Source organism: Molothrus ater, chromosome 1 (genome assembly GCF_012460135.2).
Source record: "Molothrus ater isolate BHLD 08-10-18 breed brown headed cowbird chromosome 1, BPBGC_Mater_1.1, whole genome shotgun sequence".
In the NCBI taxonomy this organism is placed as follows: domain Eukaryota; kingdom Metazoa; phylum Chordata; class Aves; order Passeriformes; family Icteridae; genus Molothrus; species Molothrus ater.
In genome coordinates, this window is record NC_050478.2 from 61,588,667 (window position 1) to 61,616,417 (window position 27,751).

At 38.2% G+C, this 27,751-nt stretch overlaps 1 long non-coding RNA gene across 1 annotated transcript; it reads left to right on the plus strand.

Moving 5' to 3' along the window:
- The first annotated feature begins 4,586 nt into the window (after positions 1-4,586).
- LOC118696709 (uncharacterized) lies at positions 4,587-27,101 on the plus strand. The gene is made up of 2 exons (XR_008508224.1): positions 4,587-10,673; positions 21,427-27,101. It is a non-coding gene; the product is annotated as an uncharacterized LOC118696709 (long non-coding RNA).
- Positions 27,102-27,751: the final 650 nt, after the last annotated feature.

The window sequence follows — 27,751 nt, forward strand, 5'->3', positions numbered from 1 at the left end:
CAAAATCATTACCTATCAAACACAAAAAAATACACAACAATGTAAGCACTGACAGCTTGGGGATCTGGATATAGGTGTGAATTTTTTTTATTAGAGGATTAGGTTCCTGAGAGTTTGTGGAGAATTTCAAGTTTCTGGGTGGGCTGTTGCAGATTAATGGCTTTATCTCCAGACTGCTGCGTTTGGCCAATACATTCAGAGCACTCTCTCAGTTCTGTCCTTTTATAGAGGTCCCCCTATTTATGCCATATTTTTCCCTTTTCATTTCTCTCCAGAATTGTTTCCTCATTCATCCCTGGCACTACTGCAGTCTTTCTCAGCAAACAGAACTACCAAGTCAAGCACAAACAAAAGCTGAAAAACCAGAGGCCCCAAATGGATAATCTCATTGATTATTCCGTGATTAATTATCCCAGATTTATCAAATGCCATATCCAAATAAGGTCAAATATGTAATTGTAATCTTCCTCAAGGCACGCAACCACCCCTTTGCACAAGCCTTGGTTTCTATCATGGGAACTTAAAACTGACTTCCAACAGTAATGATAGAAAAAAGAAGTAATGTTGATACATTCTGAGCTATATTCTCAACATGTCAGGAAGATCATTAGTGACTGACGCCAATGATGTGTCACAGACAACAAGATGTCTCTTTTGCGCCTGTCCTTTACTGACATTCCTGTCACATCCTATTCACCAACCTTGTGCAGTGATCCTCTCGCACTTTGGATCAAAAAATTTACATGTCATTGTTAGTGGGGCTTGTGTATCACCATTTTGTTCTATTTTTCACACAGTCTTGTTTGTATTTTAATCACTTGAATGAGAAAAGGTAATTCATACCAGAAATTAGCATTTATGTATATGTGTGTGTGTATATATATATATATATATATATATATGTATGAGAGGGACCCACAAATTCATTTAATTTCCCTGATTTCACATTTAAGTCTCCACATTAACTATAAATGTTTAAACCCACGTGGAGGTAGTTCCTATTTACTACATAGCTGAGGAGGCACACAGCTCTTTTTTTCCTTCACCATATGGCTGAAGTAACTCACACACAAGCAATTTGTTCTGATTCAGCTGTTTTAGCAGGAAGGATTTGCAGAAGCAGGATTGGGAAATACACAGGATTCTCTTTCACTTCCATGACAGGAGTTGCATTTTTAATTAGCCGGTTAGTCTTCCAAGGGCAGTTTGTAAAAGTTTAATTCTTGTCTCAAATTTGAGTCCCATTTGATAAGGCCATTTTTAAAGTGTATTTAGGGACTAGTACTGAAAGCCTTTTCTGGTTTTCAGAAAAGTCAGTTCCTTAGCAAATTTTGTGGAAGAAAAGTAAGGGTTTTTCTCCCAGTAGACTCAACTTACATGAAGCTTATTGAAGATAAAGAGACACAGGTGAAATCCTAAGAGAACCAGCTGTTGGGAAGATCTTATACAGTATGTGCTTATCATTTAAAATGCCTGAAGGCCCCAGGTTTGTACACCGGGAAGTAATGACAAAAAACAAGTCAATGAACAATGGACATGAAAAACCTGTAGGTTCATGTATTCCCTGTTACTTGCCTACACAATAGTATCAGTAAAATCAAGACAATCAGATTTACTTAAATCTGACAAGTAAAAAGAAAAAACCTGAAAAGGTCCATTTGTAATAAATATTATTTGGTGAAAAAATAGTGTTTAATTGTATGCATTGACTAAAAAGTATAAGCAATATAAGAAATACCAAAAGAAATATCCCTTCTGACGAATGGATATAGTGTTGCACATGTTTATAAGGGGGGACACGGGACACAGCACCCAAAAGACTTCCAAAACATTCTGAATTTGTCATTTATGTAGGATCATATGGGGGATATATTTGGTGATGCCTTAGAAATGAATCTCTAACACAGCATTCTGTCAGAAGTGCTATGGTTGAGAGCCTGGGAGAGAGCATACCTTAAATGTCATAATGTCATTGGCCCCTCAGCTTTCAGTTTAATATTTAAGCTGTTTCTAATTGTGTTCAGTTGAAACTTGGCATCCAATTTATGGGCTTGGATGCAATTTCCATTACAGTGAAAAAGAAAAAGGGGAGAAAAGAGGCAAAATTTAAATCTGTTCTTTTCCTGGAGTGCTTAAGTGGTAAATGAGGTAAAAGTTTCAACCTCTTTTCCCAAATTTGTCCAAGTGTGATTTGTTGCCCAAAACACAATGCAATAACATTCGGTGTAACATAGTATAAACACATGGATACATAGGCAAGAACTAATCAAAACACTCATCTTTGAACCCTCTTCAAGAAAACCCAATTACGATCTTGTTCATGGGGGGAAATGTGTGTGTTAATGACTAGAGAAGGAGTTCTGCACACATGGCAGGAAATTGCATTAGCCTTCATCAACACCAGAAAACTAAAGTGAAAAGTCAATCTCAGAAACAAACCCTGATGTGGGCTTTAAAAGAGCTTCTGAAATGTTCTCAGTGATATGTCCCATCCTGCATTTCACACATTGCTGACCCCCCAGGCACTGCTGGCTTTCCTCACCCTTCCCTCAGCAAAGGCTGCAAAGCATGTATCAACCTACAGGGCTTTGGGGGAATAAAATACCTCTACAACAGGATTACAGGGAAAAGAAACATGGTGGAAAATTCAGATTTATGATTGTTACAGCTGTAGTTGCCCCCACAGAGGTGGGGGCTGGAGGAGAGAAGTGCTCCCTCCTGCCCTCCCCCTTCAAAGGCAGTAATGATCGGCAGAAACACAAATTCTGCCATCTACAGACCATCCTTTGCTTAGGAAGAGCTGAGGCTTGAAAGGCCCCCGTTGGAGGAACAGCCATCCATCTTATCTCAAAGCCAAAAACTGGGGCTATGCAGAGCTCAGCAGAAAAAGAGCCTTCAGTCAAGACAACACTTGTCACTCAGCAAATCCTGCAAGGCAGGAAAACTGGAATCCCTGGCTTCCAGGAGTTTGCTTAGACTTCATGCTTCTTTCCTAGGCTTCTGTAGGAGATCCCAGATGAGCAAGTAAAAAGATAGTCTTGAGCATCAAACGTATGGGGCTGAGGAGGCACAGCCAGTAGTCAAGGTCTGGGGGTTGTAAGGCAGGGGGCAGAGCACAGGCATTTCCCCAGCTGACGTCTGTGCTGATTTGCTGATTGCAGAAATAGTGGCCTTCAGGGCATTTAATAAAAAATTATTAAGGAAGAGACAGGACTGTGGCTACATTACTCACCCATTAACCGTCTGCACATGAGATCAGACATCCCTCCCCCTGAAGCAATCCAGCAATGGACTACAGTCATTGCATGGGTGATCTGCTCTTTGAGTTGTCCAAGAGAATTGCACTTTAAAGATACAGCAGGACTTTTACCAATTTTATGGCTTTATTACAGTTTGTTTAGGTTTTGGTGCAAACTGCTGTGTTCTAACAGAATCCTGTATTATGTCCATTTTAATGCTTATGTAATTTAGCATGAGCATGGAAATCACAGGAAATACCAGCTTGGTGTAAAATGGCTGCTCCTTACTTGGCTGTTGCTAAACTCCAGGATAAGACTTTCTGTGTGCTTTAAAATGAACTTATAAACTGTCTCACAGAAATTGCACAGTCTACAGTAGTAGTTGTGCGAGCCAATTTAGCCCTGGCCTGGGCACGTACAACACATCCACTGAGATGAGTGGAAGATGATCTGTCCTTGGCCAAGGATAACGTGCTGTAATAGAAATTCTTTCAGTAAGTGACTGACAAGTTGATTTATGGCAATTTCTGACAAACCTGCTGTAGCTTTAGGTATAATTTAAGTAGGCAGACACATGCTGAAGGTTTTCAAGAGCTTGCCTGATGCTCCCCACGGGAACTTTCAAAGCCCCTGGTGGCGGTGGAGTATTTGACTCCTGTTGACTCAGAACTCTAGTAAGTTTCCATATTTGCCAGCTGGAAGTTTAAATTTCTCCCCTCTGATTTCCCAGAGGCAGGAACAAAAAGCTGTTACCAGTGAATTTAGTTGGGAGCTACAGAGAACCGTGAAAATCAGTCTAGGTAGTCAGATGCCTCAATTAGAATTCAGAGACATACTCTTGCCAGCTAGGATTTGCCTTTCAGGGGTGTTTACCTGATAACTTTCTGTCTCCTGGAGCATGTCCATAGTCACAGAGAGAGGGAAGTTAATAAAAACCTACAATTTCTTGTGGAAATGTAACCACAAGGAAAAAAAAAAAGCAATGTTTTTAAAACAGTGTACCCAAACACTGTTATTAATGATAATAGTTGTCATTGCCTGTACATGATCATATTGTGATGGAAGAAATACTGCTCAACAGATGACAAGTTCTGTTTGGCCAAGGAGGAAAGAAGAGAGGGAAAAGAGACCTTTAAAACCGACAGAGTCCCAATGATAATGCTATACATCACCACAAAATCACTCGCAGGTGTACACAAGTCTTGCCACTCCTTCTTGCCCAGTTTCTGTGTGCAAGGTCATCCTCCTGGTGCTACCTTAGAAACTGGCCTTATTCTATAGAGGACATTGAATGATAACACTGCGAGTCAGCTGACTGCTGTGTCACAGAGCTGCTGCTTTCTACATTATCGCAACTGCCAGAGCTCTTACTGCTGCAGTTTTCTAGTCGCAGTGCGGCAAAGCAGACGCATAGAACCAGGCACAAAGCAGCATAGATTTTTTTTTATTCTTCTCTTTTTCATATGAGGGGAATATTCCTGGTGTTAGCGTAGGAACAGACACAGCTTGGATGTGTTGGCTTCCGCCTGGCAGCATTTTCAGCTGAGTAGGGATTGCTCGGAGCTCTGTACCCAAATTGCCTCTGAGGAAGAACGCCTGATTTCCCACTTTGCGTACTAAGAGGGTTTTTTTCTTTATGCTACAGTGATGTACCTGCAGCAATAGGACAAAGGAGATGGCACTTGTCACTGTCCGTCCGACTGGGGCCTTTTGCAGGTACTCCACAGCCGAAGCTGTACCAGCATCCCAGGGTCAGATAGATTGGTGATACAGATTGCCGCAATTTCTTACATCAGTTAGGGTAAAGCTCAGACAAGAAACCAGACTCTCTGACCTAAATCAGTCCCAGTCCTTCTGGATACAGGGCAGCAGTCGACTAGCAATGACACAACCAGCCATCAAGTGGAGAGTCTCTGGGATTGCAATCTGTATCAGTTGGAGTCTGAGAGAATGAAACCCTTTCGAGTATCCAGTCGCTTCTTCTTCTAATACTACAAATACTACAACTGCAACTACTACTGCTGCTGCTTCTGTTTCTCTTGGCTGTAAGAAGCTGTTAATTGCGTTTGGTCTCTGCCTGTACATTTGCGTGGATTAGTCTGTCTATAATGCAGTCCTTATCTGCTCCTGCTGGAAACCGGGGCACGAAGTCAGCCTGCTTTAACAGTTGTTTCTTTCTGCGTGATGCTATGCAACTAGAATGGGTTACACTGACAACAAAGGAACAAGCACAAAGCACCACTTTCTTTGCTGGACTGTTACAGGAACATAGCTCTTCTTCGATATGACACCCTGGTCTCTTCTCTTTGCTGGCTTTTTATTTTTTTAAAATTTAATTCAACTAATCGAAGAGCCTAACAGACACCATCGTGAATGTGGCATTTAATGATTTGGAAAAGACAGCCTGTGGAGACTGCGATTCGAGACAGCAACACATTTAGGTTATTGCCAATTTTAAATACTTGGTTTGTGAAGCACAGCCCTAAGGGACTAGCTCAGTAACTGAGGGAGAGATTGTAGATAAAGAAATAAAAATGACAAGCATAATGGAGGCTCTGCAAAAGAGACTGTCAGAGAATCAGTTCATGTATGGCAATTTCACCAGTCTGAATCTGAATAATTCATAGATTGAAATTACCCTGCTTTCACCTTTCCATTTAAACCGGCATGATCTGAATCTCTAATAAATTTTCAAGATAAAGTAAAATGCCAATTTGAATCTGAAGAGCTTTTAAAACCAGATGCTACACCCTGAATCTTTCGATACCTTTCACAATTATCCTGTGAGAACCGCACTTCATCACGAAGCACCATTACCAGTGAAAATTACTGTGATTACAATAGCAACAATAGAATACCATCAAATGATCTCTAATCTACCTAATTTACCAAGGCTGACTGTGTGCCCATTGTGTTTCACCACGTCTGGCATTGGATCAATATCACAGTGGAACAAAAATGCCTTAGCGTGTGCTTCCTTTTGGTACCTTTGACAGCACAGGAAAAAATCCACCTGCTGTTAAATGTTTTTACAGCCAATCTACATGCCTCCTGTAGGATCTGATTGATTCTCTATGATTTTCTTTAGTTCTTGGGTATCAGATGTCTTTGTGTTACTAATTAGTTTATAATGTATACGCATGCACAAAGACTGCAGCAAGTGAGTGCCAGCACAGGGACCCTGCACTGCTGCTGCAGTTGTAGCACTCTCACTGGGGAAGCCAAAAAGAGTCCTGTGCCTTATGTGAATAATTACTCCTGTCTGAGTTAGAAATGCTTTGTAGCATCACCGGTCTTGGTTGTACTACGTGAAAAATGTATGCAAAAGCCATGGTCAAGAGAAATGATTGCGTGTAATACTAACAAGATTTTCCCCCCATTCAGCAATTAGCATGTGGTTGTGAGAGACAGGCTGTGACTCCTGCATGTGTGTGTGTGTGTGTGTGTAGGTATGCATGCACATACAGAAATGTAAAGCTACTGTGCTCTGTGAATGAATATGTGCTGATCTCTGAAAGTAACAACTTTCTCTGACAAGCCAGGCGCTGTGTTTTGCTGCAATCTGCTCAGTTGTAACAAATCCCTCTTTTGAAGGTGTAAATTTCCTATAGGATGATACGTGACTTCTGGAACAGTAAGTAACATTTATACAATATGTTGGTGGCTACGGCTATGCTGCAGAATAGTATTTTAAGCATAGTTTGAGTCCTTGTAGCATAAGTAGAATGTGAAGAAGTGAGAAACGTACAGAAGGCTAGAAGCAGGCATGGAGGCGACTGTATCTGCTGTTTGTATGTGTGTGAGTTGTACACTTCAGGCTTGTTTTTCATTTTATAATCAGATTTACTCTGCCTTCAGGGAATATTTTCTAAGGAAGGAAGGTAAGCAGTATTTCTTCTTATTTCTGTGGCGGTGTTGTATTTCTGTTAGGGGAAATGCATGTTTACAGCACATAGTTTTATAATATGGCATGATCTCATGACATCTAATTAAATGTTTCAATATTTGTTCACATTAAAACTGAGCAAGAAAGCATATTTAAAATATGGATTTTTATTGAAAATACACTTCTAAAAATGCTGTAGAAAAACAATTTACAGATTTTGTTTGCATTCATCTTTTGCTCTTTACTGTTGTTAAGTAAGTGCCTATTCTACCTAAATACTAATAGTCTTGAAGCCTTCGGTTTTTATATATTTTGTCTTTTCAAAACACATTTTACTGTACTTCCAAATTTTCAGTATATTAGTGGAGACTCTTCTCTAGAGATAGAAGGGGTGAAAGGTTTTACAGCTTGAGCTGTTATAACAAAGGATCTTGAAAGGGCACAAAATATGATTATACAAAAGTCTCAAATTTTAAATGATTCAGTAATGTGATTTAGCAAAATGCAGTTCTTAGACAACACACTCTCAAAATACTACACCATCTGGAAATAATTAGTCCATTCAGTGCTATATTTATATTTATATTCTTCATTTTCCCATAGTATTTGAAACTTAACAAAGAAAAAGCTGAGAGTAAATACCAAAAATTTGGTAAAAGTGTAACACCTACATTATGTTACTGTGGTAATAAAATCAAGACATTTAGACTGAACTTTGCTGAAGAGAACTAGTCATTGTGGTTTAACTATTTTATGAAGGGCATTTTATGTTTTTATATACAGAAATATAATATATACTGATATAAGTACTATACTGCAAGCACCATGCAAACCAGAATGTGAATGTTTTGCAAAATACCGTACAAGTACCTGGCAGCATTTACGGTATTAGTCACACTGCCACACTCCTCTAGTACCATATACTGCATTGAAATCATGGTTAACCAACTGGATTCCACGTGGTATTTACAACCCTAATTTTTTACCAGTCTTAGCTGCTGCAACAGCTTGTAGAGAGCAGCTGGCCATGGGGTGCAAGGTGTCCTCATTAACAAGTGCAGAGCAGAGCTAAGGGAGACCTCACAAGCTATTGGTGGCTTCACATAAGGGCCCAAAACAAATCCTTCTGTGGAACTGTGCTGGAGTCCTCTAACTTTGTGTTTCTGTTATTCAGCTTTAAGCATGCTGCTGGCTTTCTCCCACTGCTCCACACTGGCCTCACATTCCAAAACATGCTGTGCTGGTCAGGCTTAATGCTGTTTGCCAGTGTGAGCTCCTGCAGGATTTGCCAGACATTGTTAGGACAGCACACCCAGGAGGTGAGAGTATCCATGAGACTCTGCTAAAAGTACTCTGGACAAGTTTGGAAACCTTGGGAAGTGAACTCCGCCATTTGGGGTGATGTGTGTTTCAAAGGCAGCAAGATTGCCATCTGTCAGCAGGATAGACTGCACGTGCAAATGGGTAAAAAAGCCTTTAAACTTTTCCAGATGCAGGATTGTGAAGAGAATATTAGCAATATTACTTAATAGAAAGTATTAAAATGTAGTCAAGTTATATCATCCATGATTTTCTGTATTTTCTATGAGATAGCTATAGCTGAAGTGTTTTGTATTTATAATTGTATGTGTGAAAATAAATGGCAGACTACAACATGAAATTTCTAACGTAAGGCCACTAATTTCAGCAATAGGGATTCAACAGTTAGTATTCATCATATCAAAAGATGTATTGGTCTGGTTTTATACCTGCTTTTCACTGTTTTACACTTGTCTATAAATCAATCTGCAATGGCAAATGATGGACAAAACCCTTCCTTACATGAGTTTCCAACTAAACATAGATATCCACCCCAGTAAAATTACTCCCATGCATTTGGTGGACCCTTATCTGCAGCTAGGCAGCAAGCATGATGCAACCACACACATGAAAAACATATTGGAGCCCATTCTATTACCTTCGAATTTACTAATAAGTCTCCCTGTGCCATCAACATAAAAGATAGATCCAATAATTTCCTTCCATTACATCCTTTTTGTGAAAGTTGCTGCTATTTTGTTGGGTTTTTTCATCCTTGCTTACCACAGTCATGTATAGTTGACACAACGCTGAACAGAAGATCCTTTCTGTCCACCAGGACACAAGACCTGAGCAAAACATACACTGAAATCAACATCTCAGGACAGCTTTATTTGACAACTGAAGGGATCTTCTCATCCGTAGTTGATAATATTTGTGCTCACTTGTTTGTCAATTCTGCATTATCATCTGCTATAAAACACACAAGTTCTGATCTGTAATGTTTGTATCTATTTGGACAAGAGCCCTGAGGATAGGGAGTCTGTTGTGGGTTTCATTGCTGGTTTTTTTCACTGGACTGTTGCTTTGAATTAATTGCAACTGCCTATGGAAATATGATCCCTTAAGAATGTAGAGAAATACATTATTAATGATTATGTATGAAGAATTGCTAGATTCCCCTGCATTCTGGCTGCTGTGAATTTCACACCGTCATCTCCAAAGAAAAACATTAGGGAGAAAGTAAGACCAACGTAACTTGAAATGAAAACAGCAGCATTTCCAAACCAATCATTTTTGACACAGGAAATTCACAGTTAAACAGAACAAAATCCAAGTGGTTCACTGACACAATTAAAATACCTGAGCAGCTCCCTTACTCTTTGATGTCATAACTCCAGGATGTGATAAAGGTAAATAATTTTGCCATGTCAGTTTATACTATACATATAAGATCAACCCCTTCTTTTGGCTTTAAAAGTATTTGCACTGCATTTCACAGCATCAGTTCAGTTTCTTTGTGGACTACAAATGTACACCTGCTCTGTGCTTTTAGCTGAGTAACACAACCAGAAGTTCTGAAAATCAAATGATTTCTGACCAACCTAAAGAGGGAAACGAAAACCTAAATGGGAATTGCAGAAGAGGCAATGGGTTTCCCAGGTCTCATGCCAACAGAGATGCTTGCTGGGGTTTTTCCAGGTCAGGTTAAACTTCTTATTGTGTTAGAACTTGTTCTTAAAAACCCCCATAGTTAAAAATGAGCGGGAATTCAAAACATGGCCAAAGTTTTGCCCAAAACCATAAGGGAATTTTTTTATTTTCAAACTACATTTGAGATTATTTCTGCCACAGGCCTTGCCTCAAAGTTTACCAAGAAACTCTGTTCAAAATAATATTTGCAATGCTATATTTCATTTGTAGATGGTCATGCATAGTGAAGCACACGCAACAAATTAGTAGTTGTGAGCTAAACAGGGAAATGTTGAAATAGAAAAAAATATAAATGGATATATTATGGTGTTGCCACTGTACTGTTCAGTTATACTCAATACTTCACAGAGATAGTGCAGAAATAAATGTACAGCTAAATTATACACAATTACACTCAGTGAAATGCTCAATAGGCAGCTGCATAGAAAAGCCTTATGTTGGACTCACCTGTTTCTATTTCTTCTGCCTATGTTTATTCAAAACTCACCTCCAGTGGCACAGCAGTCACAAGAATTGGCTACCCCTCTAACCTGCAGGTAAGAAGTTTCACTGAGGTAGCCAAAGGATGAGATCCCTCATCTTGTGCTGCTAAAGGCAATGTCCTGGTTGGTGGGGCCAGGGGAGAGGCAGGTGTGCAGAGGGGCATGGATATGACACACTTCTGACTCTCCTACAAAGCAAAAGTGGGAAAACATCATTATTAAGTAATTAAAGAGGAATAGGAACATCTTTAATTTCTATCTTTTCAAAGGCAGCTCTTCTGCAGACTTGTCAAATTTATACCTAGCACGACTATCATGTGTGAAGCTCCAAGTCACAGAGAAAATTTAAATTGTCAATTGAGATTGTGGTAGAAGGGTCCATAACCCAAGAGACTACACTAATGTTTACTCAAACATAGTGAGCATTACATTTAATTTGCATGTAAATGCAGCTGCCTATGCCACTACACCCATAATGTCTGTAAAGTGACTGTATATTTCAGATTTGGCTTAAGCAGCTACATCCCATTTAAAGTGGCCTTTTTGATAATGGTATTTTTGCTTTTCCTTTGAGTGACATAGCATGCCCTTTGCTATGCATGCAAGTAAGCATGAATTGTTGCAACTCCTTTTGTCAAAAGGTACAATTTTTCCTCAAAGCTTGTCCATACTAAACTTAGCACTTTTCCATAAAGAAAGGTGGCAAGTTTAGTACAGACATGCCTGTCTTTGCAAGCTGATGGGCTTGATATGGTTATGAATTGCTTGCAGTTTGTATTTTTTGTATTCTGTGTATGTTTTCTTATATTTAGAAGTTGGAGTGCACCCTTTCCTCAGCCACAGAACTTAATGCTAGGTAATTACTTAAAAAAAATTAAGGACATGTGCTTCATCTTCTGAATGCTTCAGAGTATGTGTGACTTCCTGAGCTTTCAGAGCAGAATCTGGAGTATGTGTAGGATGTATTTCATTGGGAAAAAAAAAAAAAAAAGAAAGTAATTTTCTGGTGCTTCTGACTGTTTGCCTCACTTTAGACAATACTTGTAGCCATAATCTTTGATTCTTTATTTTACTTTTGTAGATAAGTACTGCTAAACACAATTCTTTCACCTTACAGGGCACTTCATGAAAATAATTTCTTTAACAAATGTGAGTCACATAATGAATCAGTAACAGTTGGGGGAAATCCTGATGGAAAGTAGTGCTCTCATCATTAGTGCTGTGCATGGTAAATTAGGAGCAGGCTCTTCAGGAAATGAGGACAAAAAGGCGGAATTGCTGCTCATTAAGAGTTTGTCTTGAGCACAGAGTTCATGCTCTTTAAGAACAATAAGAACATCCTAAGTTTGTGTTTGAGATAAATACATATATATATATATACACATATATATACACATATGTATATATCTATATACACACATTCATACATAACTTTGGGGAATTTTGATCACTAGCAAATTCACAAAAGTTATAAAATTGGCTACTCCAAAGATTTTGAAGTTTCAGTGGTACTTTGGAAATGTTAGGGACTAAAAATAAAATATAGTTGTCAAGGAGTATCATAAATGTGTGAAAATTACTGAAGACCTAACTGTAATTTTTTTGTGTTTATTTATAAAGCATTAAAATGCTGTCTTAATGTAGTACTGAAAAAATCCCAACTTCCCTTTTGTTTCAAATTTGGAGAGGTCCTTTCATCTTCCACTACAGCAGTAGCCTAGGGACTCTAGGCAGGTACGTATTTCTACCAAGATATTTTATATTATTTGTGGATAAGTAGTCTATTTTCTTCCACAATTTCTGTGCATTCATAACAGCACAGTGGAAAATATTTGCATTACTATATATTTAATCACAATACCTGTCCAGAAAAACCATTCTTACTGTGCAAGGCACTGTATGAAGGGAAAACCAAAGGTCCATACTTTGGAGTAGATTTTTATCTGAAGGAAGAATAATCACTAAATATTGGAGAGGACAATATGCCATCTTCAGATAAAGAAGATAATTTTTAGAAAACATATAACAAAGGTATAAATTATAGCTGAAATATTCATTTTATAGGAGTAACCCAGGTTTTGAACAACCTTATTGCAAGCCTCTTACCTTTTTTCATCAAAAATTAAATGCACCCACAGTGATGAATTGATGATTGCATTTAAAAGAAAGTGTGACTCCCACTCCCTCCAAAGAATAACTGCTTTCAGACCTGATTAGATGTTAGAAATAACAATAATGATACCCTTAACCAGTCATTCTTACAGCATTCATAAACTTACATGTAGCAAAAAATAGTTTAATATGCATGGAAGTCTTGAAAAGCTTTCCTTCTGTCAGCACCAGTTTTGTAAACTTCGTGTGTCTTCTGCAGAGTTTTAAGAACTTATCAGGCCTGGACAAAGACTTCTAGATACGAGGTAGCCAATATTCTGTATATTTATCAGTGCTCAGTTAAATACGTTGTAAAAAACAGATATATTCATGCTCATGTAACAACCTACCATGGTAACAGGGAAGTTTCTGTATTTTCATTTAAACAATTCACAGTAAATTGCTGATTTTCCCTACCCACAGATGGAACACTGAATTTTAAGAGACAGATTTGAAATAAGAAAATCTAGAAAATAAATTAACATGTCAGGGAATATCAGAAGTAGGAAAACTTCTTGGTTTAGACAGACAAGCAATTTACACCAAAAGTATTTGTCAATATTCCCATTATGTGCATTTGGTTTTTAAATTATTGTAGCTATAAAGTTTAGCTGGGTTTTCAGTTTGAAAAAAGTGGTCATTAACCTGCATCAGGGCTGCAAGTTTAGTTGAATTTCTTCACAGTCCAGGTTTAGTCAATCTTGCTGTATCTGCATGAGAAAATGATTTAAATGAGTGAGGCAAAGCTATATGAAGGGACAAGGTGGCTTTTGCACAATCAGGAATGCAATTTTCATTGATGATGGATAAGTACCTAGTTATTTTAGAAGTTCCTGTCACCAAGTTTCTTAAAAGTATATTTACTCTTCTCTCCCTCCTTTTAAGATTCATCGCCACTTGCAAAGTACTTTTATTTAATATTCTTTCTTACTCCAAAACTGGTTTATTCAGTTTTCTGATAATTAATAGACACCACCAAGGGTATTGAAACTGTGTTTAATATCTTCCCAAATATTACATTTTCCTGCTGGATTAGAACATAGTCTGTTGAGAAAATTTACTTCAAAAATCTGCACATTCAATTGTCAAAGACAGAAATTCAAACTAGTCCAAAACAAAGATAAATCAGAAACCATGGATTACTGCCTCTATTTCACCATATTTCCAATGTTGATGACCACTAGAGCCTTTCTACTAATTTTATTCTTTGAGGCTCAGTTCGCTAGTTAAATCATGAATCCTTTCAAAGCTGGAAAACTACTCAAGGCAGAATTTTGGGTCTTGTCTGTCCCATTGCACCACAGCAGAGACATGAGTCTTAAGTAAAACCTAGAGATCATAAATTGAGGTTGAATGCAACTTATAAACAGAGACTGCGAGCAGTGGGGCGTGGAGTGCAGGACTGAGACATGAGTCAGAAGGGACAGAACTAAAATCTGGTCCTCTTAATTGCATTTTAAGAGTCAGATTTGGCAGGATTTGCTACTGAGTATAAGCCAAATCATCTTTTGGATTCTTACCAATGATTTGGGTTTTGCTCACAACCTCTTCACCACCAGCAAAGGTGTAAAACTTAATGGAGAGAGACACCTTTGCTTTCATCTCTCTGACCTCTTCTGAGCACTGATCACACCAAATGTGTTAAATTTCATCCCATATTGTAGTTGCATTTCCATTGTTTACAGCCTTCAGAAACACACAATAACCCAGCACTTACGGTGGCTTCTCTTTGTTTCTCCTCCTTGGAAACTGCAGTTTCACTTTCAAAAGCTAAATCAGCAGCTATTCATTTACAAGCCACAGTAAAACTTTACCGAGTCCCACCTGGTGGCTGGCTGCTATTGGGATGGGCAGACCAGACTTCACAGAGCAGAAACACATTCTTGTGTTTCACAGACAAGGCATGGTGTCCTCCCAAAAGATTACTGAGGCTTTCAGGCTCATAGCTTAAGTTAGATGTGAATGGCAAAAGCTGCTGAACACTGGAGCTAGCAAATACAGCTAAAAAGAGGTTAAAAAAAAAGAAGAGAAAAAACATTTTCATACAAAGGTGAATTGAATTAAATTGAACTGAATATTATGTTTTGACATTTTTACAAGAAGCTAACAGCTATGCAGCTGATAATACAGTTTCTTCCATAGTAGATCTTTTGCAAGTGGGCTTAGAGAGAAGACAAATTATGAATAATTTATGAAAAAATACATTTATGATTACATACATATGTGCACACATGCACTTGCAAATAAGAATTTTTATCACAGCTTTATGCATATGCAGTCATTTAACTTTATTTTCAGTAGAGTTCTGTCACTTATTTATAGTTTCACACTGATAGGGAAATATCACTATATTGCCTTTGCAATGTTTTGGTTTTCTTTCTGCCTGCTTGGCTTTGCTGATGAGATAACACAGATTAGTTTTTAAATAACTGTAGGTCTTCAGATGGCATAGTGGTATACCACAGATCTGAATTTCAAGAGCCACTACAGTGTTGGGTGAAACATATTTATTAGCTACTAATAGTGAGACTAAAACAGGCATCAGAAACTGCACAAGAAAACCCTAAGGAATACTTTCATGTTGGGTCTCTAGACTAAACCCCTGACTGCAATCTCAGCAAATTCTCTCTGTGTTAGTGGAAGATAGCTTCACAACATATTCCTTGTTTTCTTTGGACATCCTTTCTGACTTTAAGTAATTCTAACTCAAATATGTTTTGTTTTTGCTTGCTTCTTTCTTTCTGATATTCAGATTCCATCTTTCCATGGTGACCATCAGGGGCTTTTTTCCTTAGTACTGATTTAGACTAACAGCAACTGCTCATCTGAGGAACTCAGGGGCCAAATGTGGCTCAACTAGTATAAATAAATAGGCAGATGTTATTTTCCATCTGTGTCTCTCTGTTGTCCACACAGTGATAATACTGTTGTCTACACCTTTCAAGAAAACAAGGTAAAATAAAAGTAGTAGAAAGATACACTATAAACCCCAGGAAAATTAGAATGTGACAAATTGCATCTTCACATTAAAAAGAATTAACTTCCAACCATTAAGTACAATGCAATGCCTATCTATCAAGTTAAATTGTTTTCCTGTTGCAAAGCACAAATATAATTACAGAGGCCTTTTCATATGGATGGCACTTGCTTAAGGACTATTTTTAACACTGTATGCATAAATCGAGTTTAATTTCAATGTTTTGGTTTTTTATTTTACCCCACACTTTCAGGGCATAGGCAAAAAATGCTGGAAACAATCTCTTGGATGATCAAAATGCAGACTTTTGCTTACCAAGGGAACTGTGCTTGTGGCATTTTCCATGAACTCAATAATCCTTATCATTAAGTAGCTTGAGCTGTTATTTTTTTTGTCCCCACAACTTGTACTGAAAAACTACTCTAGAACCTCACCACTTTCATGGCCAGAATCTCTCTAGCTTCCAGCCTAAATTTATTCATGGCCAAATTACACCCATTTGTTCTTGTGCCAACATTGTCTGCTAGGGTAAATAGCTTTTTCCTTGCCTACTGTTTACCACCCTATTGTGTTTTTAGAGAATAATTATTTCCTGTATCAGTTTTTGCTTCTACTAGACTAAACAAGCAAAAATTTTTGAGCTTTGCTCTTAAAAGCATTTCACTCTGGTAATTTAGGCAGTTTTTCACCTGTTTCACCTTCCACAGACGTGATGAAAAAGATCTGTGAAAAAGATCTCTCAGGTGCTTTAAGCAATGGCATAAATTTTTACTTTAGTCTAATAAGAAATAGTTTATCTGGTTCACACTTGGGTGGCATCTGCTTTTTCATGGTTGTATCCCACTGGCAACGTAGCAAGCCTGCAGTCAGCTAATATGCATACATAGATCTATCTCCTGTGTTATTTACAACTGATAGGCTCCTAGTTTACAGCACATTTTTAAATTAATCCTTGAGTGCATGTCTCCACTGCCAACAGCGTGCATTTCAAGAGTGAATTTAGCAATGTGTATTTTTAATGTGCTTTTTCCAAGGGTAACACATGTTTGGGATAAGCTGATGCCAAAAATAATAAAAAAATAAAAAGGAATAATGTTGTGAGACCAAAGAGAGGTACTCAGCACGCTGACAGCACCAGGCGTGGTGTATTAAGGAATAAGGACTTTTCACAAATGCTTCAGTGTAATATGATAGAACAGAAAGGTTTGAGTGTGAGACACTGCATACAACACATTAGGACATTCTTTTTTGGCCTTGTATTCTCACAGCTGCTTAAATGATGCATTTCAAAATAATCAGGATTATTATATCAATTAGTTCCAGGGTAAAAAAAGCTTTGATACTGCCTGGTTGTAAAGAGTCCATTTAAGGACCATAAATTCTGGAATGAACACTATATAACTCCTAAATTTTAACAGACATGGACACTTTCACAAGCACCTTGATGATTTTGGACTACAAGTTCAAATAACTAGGAATTTAGAAACTTTGAATCCTTAAGAAAATGATAGATATTTCCTCATTTGGATGTGGAAGCCATAAATCTATAAAATACCTTTAGCTGTGCAATTACAGATAGCAGAAGGGTAGTAAATTCCAACACTTAGCAGCTTCACCCTTAATTAGAAAGCTAAACTAGATTCCTGAAGGATTTTTTAGAGAGAGAAAGGTTATTTTAAAGTCATGTGATAGCTTTTCTTAAAAAATTTTGCATAAGAGTGCTGGATGAGAAAATTTATTTAAAAGAGTTATCTGCTAGAGCATGCAGATTTTTAGAGAATTCTTGAAAAATATTTTTTGTCAGTTTTAAATTTGATGGGAAGGGAATCTGTATCTGCTCAGGATTATTTTATTAAGTTATTAAAAGGTAGTTTTACTTAGTGTGCCCTCCTTGACTATTGCTACATAATACCTTCTTTGATGTTGAAGTGGTAAAGCGAACACATTAACTTTTTGAGGCATTATAAATAATGTTTAATAAATTTTATTTTGTTAATAAAATTTATTGACAAAAATAATAAATTAATAATAATATATTCTTTATTATATATATGTAATATATTCTTTATTATAACATATAATAAATAAATAACATCATATAAATATAAATATAAACAAATATATGTATAATAAATAAATAAGCTATATATTATGATATGTATAATAAATACACAGGCACCCCTATGGAGCTGATAGCTATGCAATAATCACTGCTGTACAAAGCAGAGGAGTGCCTGGAGTGCACTGGGATGCAGCTCTGGCATTCCCAGCACAGGAAGGACATCAGCTTGTTGGAGTGAGTCCAGATGTGGGCCAACACGATGATCAGAGAGCTGGAGCATGTCCCCAGTGAGGAATGGCTGAGAGAATTGGGATTGCTCAGCCTGGAGGAGACTAGGCTTTGGGGTAACCCAATTGTGGCCTTCCAGTACTTGGAGGCAGCCTGCAATATAGGTGGAGAGGAGCATTTCCCATGGGCATGTAGTGAAAGGACAAGGGGAAATGGCTTCAAACTGAAAGAGAGTATGTTTAGATTAGGTATCAGGAAAAACTTCTTGACTGTGAGGGTGGGGAGGCACTGGAACAGGTTGCCCAGAGAAACTGTGGATGCCCCTCCCCTGAAAGTGTTCAAGTCTAGGCTGGAGGAGGCTTTGAACAAACTGGTCCAGTGAAAGGTGTCTCTGCACTTGGCAGAGGGTTTGAAACTAGATGATCTTTAAGGTTCCTTCCAACCAAAACCATTCTAGGATTCTATGATATGCAAATAGTGGCTTCAAAAAGTAAATTAATTGATATTTCTGTTATAAGCATTTATTTTCTTTACCCATAATTCACTGTATTTCTATAAATATTTGAGACATCAAAAACTTGCAGGCTTTCACTGCAGCAGCGTGCAACCCAATCACATTAACTTGACAAGATTAATTTTAAAACAGTTCTTTCCCTTAATACACTCCTTTCTTTTTTTGCTATTTGTAATTAGTAAAAGTATTTGTCAAACTGGGACAAAGGTTTTGTTATTAGTCTTTCCTCTTTAGACAATTATAGACTTTTTGTGTTGATAAAGGAAAGGGATTTGCAAAGTGCCTGACAAAGTGAAACACCACAGAAAGCAAAACATGTAGCAGAGGGTAACACTACCCTACGGATTTTAATCTCATAGAGGGTTTGGGCTAATAAAAAAAGAATTAAACTACACATGACAGATACCTGTCACATTGCTTCATATACTGCTGGAGGATATATAGGACCATAGGGGTCATTGCAAGAACATACAAGAAAACTAAAACACAGTTTCTGCATCCAAGTATGGTGGGTTTTGCAGGTAAACATGGCATACTTGTTTGACAAGATGTTCTTTTGCACAGCATAATTTTGTTATTAATAAAGATTCAATATAGAAAAATATTTTTAAAGTGATTTAAGATAGCTTGCGGGGGGGGGGGGAGGAAATAAGAGCAGAGAATCATCCTTCAACATTCATTTACATGTGAAACACTCAATACAAAATAGGAGTTTCTCCTCTTGTGCAGTACCTTCTGGTGCCATTTTGAAATGAAAATCAATAATAATTTCCCAAGCTGAGACAATTTATGCTTCTCTGAGAAGCTGGCCTCATCAGTAAGCTAATAGTTTTTGGCACCTATACAGAGAAGCATCCAGAAAATATTTTCTGTGTAAAACAGAGATTTTTTTTTCCCCTCAGTTGTTTTCTCTTTATTACTTGTGTTGGCTTCCTTGCCATTAGATTTCTTGGAGCTCTGATTTGGGGCGAAATAGATCTGTTGTTTCCTGAAAGAAGATTATTTAGTATGGAGATGATAAGTTAACTTTGGTGACATAAATCTGTTTTAAGAGGGTTAAGGTGGAGGCAAACCAGAAGGATATGATAGGTTTCAATTTCACATTGTAAGGAGTGCCATGTTAATTCAAGATAAAAAGTGGGACAAAAGTCCACTCAGGGAATTAGGAGCTGTGCATCAGTATGGATGCTGCTGTGCCATGCAGACTGATGGGACAGAGCCCTGTGCCTTGCTCCAGCACTGACTCCAGCTTCCCCTTCAGTCTGGGATGGCAGTGGATTAAAACGATATAATTTTCAATGATACAGGTCTACAATATGAGGGCTTTGGCACTTGGTCCTGCTTCAGAGTAGTTCAATACTGAGAGAAACTCTATAGCTGATGAGGATTTGTCTGTCTTTCAAGTGACACCTTAAATTCAGGTGTGTCAGGGCATATTTTGTGTGGATGACTGGAGTGTTGTATGCAAGTAGTTGTTGACTTGTGCTTTCAGAGAAGGCAGTATGAGTATGTGCACAGCCTATGTGTGACTATTGAAATGATATATTTGAGTCACAAATGTGCTCCCAATTTCACTGCCCACACATTTCCTGCTTCTTTGCACAGAACTGCAATAGGCAGGGCTAGTTTAGGAGGCTCTTTGGGACCTTAGTAGAGCAGGTAATCCCCAGTGGAGCTGGGAAGTGAAAGAAACTGTACCAACTGAGAGCCAAATAGCAGCAATGGTGAGATGCTGCAACTCCTGAAGGTTTATAATACCAGGTTATTTCCAATTTCTTTAAATAAATTGATTATTTATTTCCTGTTTCTTTAATAATTACAGATTACCATAATTATTAAAGAATCAGGAAATAAATAATCAATTCCTCCCTTACAAGAACTTTATACACGAGATGTGCAAAATGGTTGAGTTGAAAGGGAGATAAGGTTGCTCAGGCTGTGCACCCGAGCTGGATGTGGGTTACTCCCTTTCAGGTGTGTGGTCTAAGCTTCAGGTGATGGGAATGGTTCCATGTTTTTTGAAGTTTTTCTTCTTTTTTCATTTTCCTCCCGGCATGTCACAGGCCTTTCCCATGAGCAGTGTCAGCAGCAAAAATCAAGCAGATGTCTCACGGGGCTGTTCCCATTTTGGTACCAACGTATTACAGACACGGGGTCACCAAGCTTTCTTTTTACATGTTCCCCTCTCTGTCTGAGCTTCAGCTAAACAATTTGTTTATTTAAAAAACACTAACAGAAAGTCCTTGCAAGTTCACTTCCAAATTTGAAGCTGCTCTTTCTTTTTTTCCAATCCTGAGACTTTACCCTCAACTTTGTTGAGTCTTTGCAGGCTTTGTGTCACTTGCAGAATCCCAGATGGTGGATTACTGTAATGTAAGAATAGACTCTGAGAGGCTTCCAGTGTGACTATCAAGGTTGAAAGTCCTTTTAACAAACTTAATCAGTTAATGATTTAAAAAAAAAAAATTCAAACCATTTTTTGCTTTAATAGGAGAAAAAAATCCCCAATAAAACAGATAGCCTGACAAAATGAAAACAGACAGATCATTTACTACTAAAAAGTATAAAATGTTAACATAAAAGATATTTTTAAGTAACATTTATGAGTGTTATAGACATGAACATTGAACATATACACCCTTGAAATAATCTAGTAAGGAAATAAAACATCCATTTGCATTTTACTTTTGCACATAGGTTTATTAAGATAATATATGTATCTTTTTATATGCTGAGCCATTGCTTTGTCTCTGTCTCAGCCTGTCCAGGGTGTATGAATATTGACTTATGTATACCCCATGGTGTATTATTGCTTACTTGAAGCATAATATTGCATGACCTTGTTTTCTCTCTTAATTATATTTTTCCCTTGTAGGAAAGTAAGTTTACTCACTCTGAATCATGCCAAACCACATAATTTGGAAAAGAATATTGTGGCTCAACTTGGAAAGTACTAACTGGGCTCCAGCCATCACTGGGAAAGCTGTATAGTCTTTTATTATTTTAACTGGCCAAATGCCCTTTGTTACCACATTAACAGTCTCCCTATGGTGCATGTAACTTTGATATTATTTCTACTTTTAAGCTAAATTTGACCAGATGAAAGACACAAACCCTCCAATTTTGAAATAAAAAAAATAGCATGTTTTGTTAATCCTGTACTTCAGAAGGAAAGTCTGTGAAAACGATAACCTTTGTCTGCTGGCCAAAGTTTTTGTACAGTAAACCCATCCTGCCAGCTGTTCTTATTGGCAAGAGGAAAGATAATATTTTGGTATCTTTAATATCTCCATTTGGAGCGGAGGTTCTGCTTGTGCCATCATTTAAATCACGCATGTTAACATCGGTCTGGCAAACAATGCTGCCCTTTATAAAAAGACCTCAGTTGGGATGGTATCACCACAGTGTTGCAATAAAGCTGCTTCAGACTGCCACATACAGCTTCAATCACTCACTGCCCATGGACTCTTGCAGGTGCTCTGGACTGTGCTGCTGGAGAACTGCTGGAGAGCTGCTTTCAAAGGCCTAAAGAAGACACTGAGAGAGATTTAAATGTGCATTTTAGTCCGATGTCACCAGGAGCTAAAGGCGCAAAACACCTCAAAAGTCTGGGCTCCCACTCACGTGCCTTTGGTCCTCATCTCTTGAAGCAGACTGGACAAGGATCAGCTTGGTGACTAACATCCAGTGCCTAGCAAGTGAGGAAGGATGGCCAGACAGAAACAAAGAGATACAAAGTGGTCACACCTAAAGCTCTACGCCTAGACAGGGACACTTCCCACACTGAGAATATCTGAATCAACATGTGCATAGGGAATACTCTCTCTCCAGATCCATTTTTGATAGCAAGTTTTAATTTCTGCTGGAACATAAAGGGTGTTCTCATCATGTTTAAGAACATTTAAGAATGTCTTTCTCAGTTTACAGGTAACCTGAAGCCAGGGTGGTTACAGGCATATTGGATCCCACATCTTGGCAGAGGATTATTTCTGCACATGTTTCAGGACAGCTCAGCACTAAAGACTTATAAGGGGAGAAAAAAATTTATGATCCTGCAAAAATTTGCTTGGATCCCTTGAAGGTTTCAAAGATTTCTTAAAGTCCTCAATGAGCACAGGCAAAATGATTGGTATAAAAGTAGGTCTCAAGTCTTTGCCTGTCTAGACATAAAGCCTCTTTCACTAAAATGAAGCATGAGGGAAGACAAGATAGTCTCTTTAAACAAGAATTTAATTCATTTGTGCATTATTGTAATTGTACTACTATCTTAAATGCTCTTAGATTAATGGTGCTTGTGACAGTGCAACCTTGCACAATCTGAAAAAGAACTGAGCCCTCCCTGAACCTTACTGGCTCCTTTATAGCCTTCTCCTTGTATTTGACAGTGTAGGGCACATTCCAAGGAAAATGAGGATAGTTCCTGTGTCCTGGCCACCTACTGCTTTTGTAACACCTTGATGTAAAAGTTAATAGCAAAATAGATGGTGCATTTTGTTAGCAGGGCCCAGCCCAACAACCACACTAATGATAGTGCAATGATACCTGGGATGCAAGTTTTCATTTAAGTACATTTCCCCTGGCATCTCCAATATGTGATTTTTGGGGAAAAAAAAGAAAGTACTTTTTCAAGTTTTAATTTCCTCCAGAAGCATAAAATCATTTAATAGTTTTTCCTCTCCTTCAGTTTAGCTTTCATCACTGCAGATACAGCTACAAGTACTTATTTGAAATTTTCTTCCTTGCTGAACCGCCAGAGCCTTTCAGGGTACATTTCAGGTAAGGTAAATCCATCAATCAAATGCAAAGGCACTAGGGAAACATATTTTAAAATGACAAATACTTTTTGGTAGCACTCTCTCAGATTACTTCCCCGAATTTGGCTTTTTGCAGTTAGCATGCCTCATGCAGCAGCCTGCCCGCTCCCCATATGCCTCTATGTCATTATTAATGTGTACTGCAGCTCCACAAAGGTGTTCTGGGTGGAACTTGGCCCAGAGACCTTGGTCAGAGGGAAACGGTAAACCCTGGCCTCTCTGGAAGGGCAGTGTTCCTATTCTCCTACTCCAAACCCTGCCATGGGTGGCTGGGCACACCAGGCAGCATCGTCCTGTGTGGCACAACACCAGGGCAGCCACCATGACACTACCAGGAAACACGCCAGGCTCAGCCCCACAGCTTGAGTTACTGGCACTAACCAGCTGCTCCTTGTGTGGAAGAACTTCAGCACCTTTCTCTTGCCTTACAAGCACAGGTATTGTAAATAATACAATTAAGGCAGTAAATAAAGGTAGTGCGCTGAGTGAAAAAGAAACATCTTCCATTTTTAAACTTTGTTCACAACAACTTGAAAAAGGTAGATGGTCACATCATTTTAAATGAAAGGAAAAGTTATTGGGGAAAAAAGAATCCACAGACACAGTACATGAAGCTGACCATGAAAGCCATCTGACCTGTCATTTGAATCCTTCTGTATCAAAGAATCATGTTAACAATAACTGTAATGAAATTAGACTTATTATGCATGCATGAGGAATAAAAACCCCCAAAAAATCTACTATGGTAGATACTGAGGTTAAGAAAAAAAGTGGAAGCTTGTAAAAGATGTATCAAAAGTGACAAGCCCAAGAGGAAGATACCTCCCAGCAGCTCAAGGTCTCAGAGTAAGCACAGAAAAGGCTGCTGTGGTTACAGAGGTAGTTTATTGCCAAATATTATAACCCTCACAAAGTTTAAGGTGAAAATAAGACATAAACCATAAAGTGATCATATGCCCAAAAAGACATTGACATGTATCAAAAACTTTTAGTTAATACTTTCCTGTAGCAAGCAAGACACCTGAAAGAATGCTGCAGTAGATTGCCAAGATATAAAGGAGCACACAGGGGAGAGAATGTCCTGCCAGTGAGCTGCAGGAATTCTTTGCATCCCTGTTTGCTCTAAACTCAAGGAGGTTCCCTTGTACAGCCCTTTATACAGCATATATTGGAGAGATCACTGAAAATTATATATCGGTTTGTTTCTAAGAAAGAGAAAATAGAAGAAATAGAAAACTAAGTTGTAACAATTTCAAAGGATAACAAAAGCTAGGAATAGTGTGTGTGGCAAAGACAAGTGAACTCTCTAAAACATGAATAACAAAGAAAGGTCTAATAAGGAATGAAAGATTTTGGTGACATGGGTGGCAGTGAACAAGGATGCATCAAATCATTATCTGCTTGAAAACAAAGGAAACCAAAAGTATTCCTTCCAACAGCATGGTGGTAACTTGGAGCCTCCTTGCCACAGCCAGAGGGCTGTGGTTTACAGAACTTGATGTGAATTAAAGATTTCCTGGACAAACTCATCCATTGTTCAATAGAAAGATTCTACCTCTGACTTTGGAAGTCATCTTGCTAGAAGTTCAGAATATAAGGTGGGTAGCTGTCACTACAATATTGTCATTTTATAATGATCTTTAGTAATCACCCTTCATTTTTGACCACTTTTCATCACTTTTGGAGCCAGAATACTAGTCTAGATGGATCTTTTTCAGCCTGAGCTGGAAAATGATTAAAGATAAAATGTTCTTTCATATTTGTTCTGTAAAATAAATCCTCATGCAGTATGAGCTACTCAGGATTCACCCACTTCTGCAGATCTGTAACAAGTCACAGCAGCTGAGAACCTGCTCAGCAAAATTGGAAATGCAGCCTCACAAAGCACAATTTGCAGTGAGCTCATTGCACACAAGACTGTCAATTGACCATTTACTGAGCTTCCCGTGCACTGACCTGTACCAAAAAGGAAACAGAAAAGAGAAGCAATGGCACAGAGTCTGCAGTCCCCCTTTCTTGCAGCCCTTTGCTCTCAGGGGATTTTCTAGGATTTACATAATACATTGAGAAGTGAGGCCAGGACGCTGTGGAACCTTCAACTTTCATTTTCATGGATCGTTTTCATTAGAAGACTTGGCTGAAATATTCTGTTCCCTTTTCCCCAAGAAAATATCTCTGATGGTACATGCTTCTTCTACAATACTTAACAGTGAAATCTCTGAGACTTACATAGCTCACACCTAGTTGTCCCACCTAAACTTTCTTTCACTCCAGTCTCTAGGTCAAATAACTGCATCAAGTAATTTAAATAATACATAATTCATAGAAAACACTTTGCTTTGAACAAAAATGCAATAGTTTTGTTTTTTTTTTTTCATTTTCAACCAGTGAAGGAGAACTTCAGTCATTTAGCAAACACCATAGCTTGAAGTTAACCCGTGATATTTTTTTATTTTTTTCAGGACATACACGGAGAAAGAATTTTTCTATTGTAATGCAATTCCCTAATGATCCATAGTTAACATATTAGTTTGTTTTCTATATAACCTTGAGAAAAATACAAAAGCTATTTCATCATTGTATTAGATCTGTAAACATGCAAAAGTTTCCTGTTGCTTTAAGGAATGACTTCTGTAAGCAGTTATCTGTAGCACATCTAAATTAAATAGCCACCTTAGAAGGAAGAGAAGCCATTTTGTATTCAGTCATTAAACAGAATCAGGAACAGTTGCTAAAATAATATATCCCCATTATTCATTACTATTATGCTTCACTTGTAGGAATAGATACCTGATAAGAATTGTACCAGAACTAAAGATGCTAATGAATGATTAAAAGCTAAGGAGCAGATGTGAAGGCCAAGTAGAACAAGAATACCTCATTCCTTTTTTTTCTGAGAACACTTATGTGTTCTCCTTCATTCTCTTCCACTGAGTTTTGCATTCCTCTCTCTAGGAATGGCTGAACTAGTGCTGGATTTGGACTCTTTCCAATCTTGTGGAAAGCTGTCTTTCTTAAACTGTGAAAAATAATCCAAAACTTGACAAATTTTATTAACTAAGAGTAATAATAATGTCAAAAATGTCAATAGAAATATTTCATTTAGGTGATCTTTAAAGAATTTCAACTGTACTTATAACTAAAAGCTATTTTACAGAAAACCAAAATCTTTAATTTGATGTGTCAAAATCTTGTTTTATATAAACTAATTTTTCATGGCCTTGAAATCTGATTTGACCTATTTCTGACAAAGTTTTGGCTAAGACAAATAGAGGCCTTTTTGGATGAAACTCATTTTGTCAAAAGAGCTCCAGGCTAGCTCTGCTATCCATGATAGTCTACAAATATCACAGGAAACTTCTGATATACGCAAAGGCTTAATCAGCTGGAACTTGACTAACACGCAGACACATATCTAACTGATCCCCAGCTGACTGGGAAATCTGTGTCCCATATGCTGTTTAAAAAGGGAGCTCATAAAATTTAATTAGTCAGGAGAAAGAACTGGAGCTTGGTTTCCTGGGATGTTTAGTTGTTTGTTTTTTAACATCTTTTTTTTTCTTTTACTTTATATGCCTATTCAAATTCCATATATTCACCTAATCTACAGATTGCTCTCCTGTGCAGTAATCTGTGGCTCTCTGGGCTTTATATGAGTCCAATCCAGCTAGCTCAGGCTCTGGCCCACACGGACTTGCATAGACAGAAATAAAAGACGAGAAGCGCTCTTTTCCACGTGGGGACGAGTATCCTGTTTATTGGCTTGGGACAGGACACTGCTGGCAACAGCAACCACCCAGGTAGAAAATAGGGCATGGTACCCTTGCAGTGGAGTTTTATACCCCAGAGATGGGGGCGGGGAAAGAGGACCATGGCCAATGGGATTCCATTGAGGAGGGGCAAGGGGAGGGGTAAGCAAGGACCAGACCACCAGGAGTGTATAACGGGGGGGGTGAGGGAGAGACCATGTGAAAGGGAGGGGGAATAAACCATTTGCATGACCTGACATACCCAGTAAAAATTCCCCATCGGCCAGTGCAAAAACAACAACTAATTAAACTATTTAGTGCAATACAACACTTCTGCTCACAAGGTTTGTAGCTTGCACTACCTAAATTCACTGAGAATTATTAAATATTAGACCCCGAATGTTTTGGGGGTGTGTCCTGCCTGGCTTCATCTGGCCTGGCTGCTGGACCAAAGGTGGCAGCTGTGGCGTTTTACCTCAGAAATACATTTGGCCAGCTGGATGCTGCAGCTGGGCGCTCAGAACATATCCAGGCAAAATAGGAACTCAGTTTACCTTTGGTGGAACAGGTTCAGATGACAGTGAAGAGAAAAGGAGCGGGTTCTGCCGTAGAGTTTGAATCCAGAGTTTTATTGTAG